This window comes from Anomalospiza imberbis, chromosome 1 (genome assembly GCF_031753505.1).
Source record: "Anomalospiza imberbis isolate Cuckoo-Finch-1a 21T00152 chromosome 1, ASM3175350v1, whole genome shotgun sequence".
Classification (NCBI taxonomy): domain Eukaryota; kingdom Metazoa; phylum Chordata; class Aves; order Passeriformes; family Viduidae; genus Anomalospiza; species Anomalospiza imberbis.
Window position 1 is genome coordinate 92,982,329 of NC_089681.1, and position 7,185 is coordinate 92,989,513.

Sequence of the window (7,185 nt, forward strand, 5' to 3'; positions counted from 1 at the left end):
ATGAAAAACAGATTATAAAGGAACTAGAAACCTTTAAAACAGACAGAGAAATCTAATGCAGGGAGTCACAAAGACTGTTTATGTTTTCCTCAGTCACAGCATACATTTTATTATTGTTCCCAACACACTGAAAGCGTTCAGCTTTGGGAGTTCAATATATTAGAAAATGCAAATGCCTGGCAGAGAACACACAGAGAGTAAAAACAGGGTCTGAGAAACATAAAACAAAACAAAAGAAATACAACTTTGCCTAGCATTTTTGAATTAGATGCATTTGCTTAGCTGATTTACAGGAAGATGCAGGGAGGAGGGAGAGCAGTTGCACCAAGCCTGGGACTGACCACCGTTAATGAGTTGTGACCAAGACAGACATGAGCAGTTTCACAGCAAACAGATTTCCATTGTTCATTAGAAGTTAGAAAACTCTGCTGCTTAGAAAAATACCAGCTGTATCCAAGAAACTGACAGCTGCTGTTATCAATATTGCTTCTCAAGTCCTAACCCATTGCCCAGAAGTCCACTGGGTGACCTTGATCTCAATGGCTTGTGGTGGTAAAGCAATAGCTATAAATAATGCATTAAATGTGTCCTTCCATGTTAGCAGGCTCACATTTGTCAGGCATTTCCATATGATTCTGGGCCACCTTTTATGGTGTTCTCTTAGTGTTCTGTGCATTTTTCTTCAACTGCTTGAACATGGATTTATACCTTCCTTAAATACAAATATATTGATATAGACTTGTCTCTTCATCAAATGTGGTCTGAAAAAAAAAAACAACAGTTGGTGAGTACAGTGGGGCAATAAAAAACAGTTTAGGGATAACACATAAAATGTTGGCATCTTTACTGCTTTTTAAAATGGTGTTTATTGTGAAGGAGCAACTTGCATGCTAATGGTGTTTTTCATGTAATTTGATGATTCTAAGTGTTTTAGAAAGCAGATAGTTGCATTCATGGGAATACAGAATATCATTACAGGCAATTAGGCATAAGCAGGGATATGACTTACTTTATAAACTCTTTAACTTCTTTATCTGATCTCCTTATCATCAGATAATCAAGAAGAGGCACAGAAAGTACCACAAGTGGACAGCCTCTGTTCCAATACAGTACTACCAGCCCCTTAACCCAGCTTTCTCATTAATTCAAACCTCCCAGCAATGGACACTCCACACTCCTCCTTGACACTCTATCTCACTGTTTGAGGGTTTTCCCAAAAACCAATAGAAATCAAACTCCTCAACTTATTGAAGTCTTCTTACTTGGAACTGATTTTCTTTAACCATTCTTTCCGAGTGACTGTTTTTCCCCTTCACCTTCTCTGAAAGTCTTCCTTGTCAGAATCAAATTTGGGAGAGTTCCCCATTAATTTCTTTGTTCTGCATCCATAAAAAAATAGTATATCCCAACACAGTCTGATAAAATTTTGAACAGTCCTTATTGTTCAGCTGCAGCCAATCCCTGACAGGTAAAGATCCTTCTTAAAAGTGAGATGTTGAATAACTTTGCAAGATGAAATCTGCATCCATCTGATCCTACTGACGTGATAGAAATTCCCTTATTTTATTATAGATTTATGGTACACAACTATTTAATAAAACCTCTTTTTTCACTTTTTTTTTTTTTTAATAGCTTTGAGGCAATCAAGAGGATCATTTTTCCTCACCTCTTAGACTGCTGTGGTAAAGGCAACCTTTTATTCACATTTCATTTCCCTCTTTACTGCCATTCTGTCTTTGCTAAACAAATTCTGGCTTTCTATTTTAATGCTTGGTTTTGTTTGTTTTTACATAATTAGGATTGGGTATTGGAACTTTGAGGCCCTGATTTTCCTCAAATTGCCTATGGCTTCCAGTGAGCTTGTGATGCCACCTTCACCCCTCAGCCCCACTTCCATGCCCTCCTCCTCATGAGATTAGGTCTCAGACAACACCCTCTGTGGGGCTGAGGAATGCAAAGAAAGAGGAACACCTTTAAAATAATTGCATCTCCAGAAAGCTCTCAAAGCTGAGCAACGTGCTTCTAGGGGAATTTGGCTTTTAGCTTTGAAATTTTTTTCATATTTGAGAAAGCCCATTTGAAGCAGAGGTGTCCCCAAGAAGAGGCAGCCCTGGAGACCAGCAGCACAGTAGTGTGTCTTCAACTCCCACAGCTGAGAGAGGTCCTGAAGCAGTGCTTGGAGTCAGTAAGAGCAGGAGATTTATGAGGCACTTGCTGAGTCTTCATCTTCCTGCTATTAAGAGTGTTCACTTACAGCTGAGTTTCCAAACTTATAATCAGGAACTTACTTCTTTGATACACTTGCTGAACATTTTTTTAGTTCAAAGAAACAAACAAAAAATCCCAACCAACCAGCCAACCAAAAAAAAAAAAAACCCAACTAAAAACTATTTCAGGTTTTGAACAAGATTTCAAGTAACGCTATGAGCACAAGGCACCTTTCTTTCCCAGAAGTGCCAAAGAAAAACTCTTAATATAATGCACAGTTACAGAAGAATCTTTTTGGTGCCTAGAAACCAAGGCAAATTTGGAGTGTCTTAGCAGCTGGGATGTGTTTCCCACCAACCTGCTAAAGTCTTTTGAAGCACAAAATCATCAAGAGCCAAGACATGGAAAGAGTCATTCCAGTGAGACATTAACCAGTGCCTTCTGGCAGAGGACAAGTGACAGAAACACAACCCAGAACTGTAGGAATCCCCATGTTGTCATAATCTAGAAACAAGTTTTGGGAAAGTTTCCAGGATTCCTCGCCATTTTCATATCAGCAGCACAAGTTGCCAGGAGAGACTCCTCTGCTTTTTCCTGTGCCTATCAACACATAGCATGTGTCCCAGCTTCTTCATTGGGAAATTCAAAGTGAAATCGTGAGAGAAACCACACAGTCTTATACACGATAGAGAGCTTTGTGTAAGCATGAGAAGAATCACTGTCTCAGCTAGTAAAATGCCATTTGGATTAATTAAGGGGCAGTAGATAACCCTTAAACTTCTACAAACACTCAGGACAATGCTGGATAATTCTAGGTTGGAAAGTTGATGTCCCCAAGATTAAGCAATCCGTACTTTTTTTCAGATTTTTTGACATTGTAGCAAGTGTTTAACCATCCTCTATAAGCAGGATCTTTTGATAAGTGCAAATATATTAATTCACTTTCCTAGGCTCTGCTTCTTATAAGAGAACAAAGGTCTTCATTGTATGGTACAAGTGCATCTGTTGGTAGCAACAGGTAGACTTCAGGTAGACATTGAATTATTAAGTGATTATAAAATGTGACATAATTATTAGCACAGTTCTTAAGCTAACTGCTATCTTGAATAGGGACATTCTACCTTGTGTCATGAACAGCAATCCCAACCTGCTGTTGGGACATCCTATCAGAAAAAGGAATTTTTCCCAAGCTAAAATTGGAAAGTATATTTAAGGTATGCTACATTCAGTTAGCAAAACAAATGGTTGTATAACCAAAGAATCATACAAAATCAATCTTTGTGAGAGATTGTGAGAGAAGCTGAAAATACCTCAGATATTTTATGCATTTAATTCAAAGATAAATTTTAAGTCATAACCAATATTACAGTACTTTTAAACCATAAGTTAACATTTGATACTGAAACAAACTTAGAAAACATGCTAATTTGGAATTGATCTTAAAAAAATTAGAATCTATGTTTCCAGCAACTTGACCTTCTTCACCTCAGCTGGAATGTCATGCTATACAAATGGAAGCTCAGTTTTAGTTGTAATACCACTGCTCTTTCACTGCCAATTATGCTTTCAGTAGACGCACAGCCCATGGACAGTGTATGTAAAGTATATTTAATTTTCTAATGCATGGTGAACAAGCGTGAATGCAGTTCTTTAGTTCTGACCTTTAAATAAGCCCGTTTAAACACCAGTGAGTATCATGCACCTTGTCTTTTGAAGACAGAAGTTATGTTCAGCTGAACAGTCTAACAGAGGCCTTGGAGATGAATGGTGTGTGCCAGACAATACCTTTACATTATGGAAATACCTTTACATTATGAAAAAGGGCCTTATGCTTCTCTATGCCTGTACCTGGCCAAATAAAAGTGCATTGTCACTACTGCAGCTACCAAATTAAATTAATTAGTCCCAGCCAAACATCAAACCAGTGGATTTGAGCCCTGAGGATCACTGGGGAAACACAATTCCATGATGCAGCTGCTGGGTACTGCTGCCAAGCAGCAGGTCAGTATGGGCAGTGGCACTGAAGGCAGTGAGAAAACCTGGCCCCTCAGCACAGAATCTTCAGCTTCACCCAGACTAGGGATCCCTCCAAGCCCAAGTGTTCTGATGGATCTTTATTCTAAAAGAGGCCAGCTGGACTACAAACCTCCACAATTTCTTCATTTGTGTGTTGGTACTCTCCAGGCTATTACCCTTTTCTTGTTTCTTTCAGGCTTTACACAAGCAGGATTGGCAGATCTTGGATGGTTTAGTGCTAAGGTAGAAATAGGAAACAACCCTGATTCACTGGCCCAGCACTACACCTCCTTAGCTTCAAATAGCTTTTGCAACACTACTGTGGTCACCAAAAGTCTCTGTTTTCTAATTTCAAGTGTAGATTTTTCCAAAACATGATAGCTCTCACTCAAACTTATTAGACTTATAGGCACACACAAGTAGAGGGCTACACGCAACCTTGAAAGCTGATGCTGTCCAAAGTTACAATTTTTATCTATATTGAACTAGAGATGCCAATAAACTTGTTTAGAAGAATTATCTTGCTGTCTTTCCTTCCTGCCAAGCTTAACCTCCAGCCCTTGCACTGCCAAACGCACACACAAGAACGTTTTTCTTTCAAGCCTCTGTGGCTGCCCTGACACTTCCACTTCTGTGCTTGTGAGCTGCAGAAGGTTCAGAGCATCACATTCACCATATGCAACTGCCCACAGAGACAATGAGGACATGGCCAGCAGCTGGCAGGAAAAGTGACATTCTCTTACACTGATGTGACGTTTAATCCTGGGCTCAATTAAATGTATGGCACGATATTATTAACTAGCTGAGCCATCCTACAACAGCAGAAGTTGGCTGCAGCTGTGACAGCCTGTGAACTGGTCCAGGAAATTGGCTGGGGGTTTCTGAGGAACAGAATCACTGCCAAATTTTAGCATCTTCCAAATAAGTTGTTTCCCTTTACCAGGTGTTGCTAACCACATGGTGTCATCAGCAGAGCAGGCAGTGAGCCCCATTCCTGGCTGACTGCTTCTTTCAGATTTGTGGGAGAGGAGAGAGTCAGCCATACCTGCTGCTCTGCAGTGCAGTAGTACGTAACAAAGGACACTGGCCCACACCACTGGGGAGACAGCCCCCACAAGGTGGCCCATCCCAGCTCTGACTCCCCTTTCCTGTGACTCTAGGGAAGTCAGTTCTGGCTATAAGGTTCCTTATTATAAGAAAAGCCTAGATATAAACATACACACATGCACACACACACATATATATTTACATTCACACACGGATACCTATATATGTGTGTATATATATAGACATGACAAAGAGATATGATGAAGCTGCACAAAATTCAGTATATCACAGCTTTCCCATTTGAGCTGTGTACACAGAAGGATGTTATTGGTCTTTTGTTGGGTTTTTTTTTTTTTTTTTTTTGCTTGTTGTTTTGGTTTGGTTTGGTTTTTTTTTTTTTTTGTGGTTTTTTGGGGGGATTTTTGGGTTTTTTTGGGGTTTTTTTTGTGGTTTTTTGGGGGTTTTTTGGGTGTTTGGTTTTTTTTTTTTTTTTTTTTTTTTTTTTTGTTTTTGTTTTTTTTTTTTTTTTTTTTTTTGTAGTTACCTTGCCGCTGTAGTCAGGAGTGCTTTGGGGGAGGGGAAGGCTGTCCAGAGGCTACCTCTTAAAGCTGAGGTGCTGCTGCCATCTAGTGAGGTGCGTCTGCCCAGGGACACACAGATACACACGGCAAGGTGGGGAGACACCTTTCTATTCGCGTTTTCCAGGTAATGCCGGGAGCATCGTGCCACTCTGAAATTCAAGGGGCAGTCTGGAAGCTGAGCCGCAGGACAACATGGCATATAGCATAAGTGCTTGTTTCCCATAGGGAAGCCTGCACTACAGCCAGGTTACAGCCTGTGTGGAAGCAGTTTATCAGGATGGTTCAGTGAGGTTGTATCAGATTCTGCTAATGCCTGAACATTATCAATTCAGAGAAAATATATGGTGCCATCAGTCCAGATTTTACTAGGATCAAATTATGAGCATGACAGTGACTGGAGCCTTGTGTATGAATTGTCATGGGACATCCCAACCCTTGTGAACACAGTCTGCTGTCTGACAAAGCTAGCACTGAAATGCAGCTTCCCTTCACAGACCACTTCCACAGGGGAAAAAAGGGTTCTTTGCACACACAAACAGCTCTTTTCTGACATGTAGGTGGCTCCTAACAGTTTTAGATCACTCTGCAACAGTCAGGAATAAAAAGCAAACCAAGAGACAACAAAATGGAAAATGCACTAGCCACCAGCTTCACTTGCAAAAAGCTTTGTGATTCATATATCTTATCCCAGCCCTGGAGGAACAGAATATCCCAGGAGAGAGGCACCAGTCTTGATGGATTCCTTGTTGTATCACACAAGGACATTGTAATCTTGTAATCTTGTAATTTTGTAATCATTGTAATCATCCCATCCACACCACCTCCTTGTGGCCTGTCTCCTGGACTCAATGCCCCACTGCAGGAGTATGGGAAAGTCCAGAAAGAAGTCCAAATATACCTGTGTGGGAAAGGGAATGAATGGATGGCATCCCAATGTGTGAAGTCAGAAAGGGGGTTAGTTTTGAAGCTATTGAATTAAAGCTACAGAGGAAAGTAACAGATCTGAGCATTTGAAGTGCTTGTTTGAGATCTCTGCTTCAACCCATGGCACTTCAAATCTGTTCCTCCACAGGGAGTCCTAGACACATGGTTATCTTATGATGCAGACATTTGGCATATTTCCTAAATATGCAAAAAAGACCTAAAGATGATACTGTAAAATGTATTTTTCTAAATTGTCTGAGAACTGATGGAAAAAGAAAGCACTTAAAGTGGTTTCTTGATTACTATCCTTGGCTCTTTGTGTTGGTTTTGACCGTGAGAATTATCATTTTCTCCATAGCGGCTTGTATGGGGCTGCGTTTTGGATCTGCACTGGAAACAGTGTTGATAA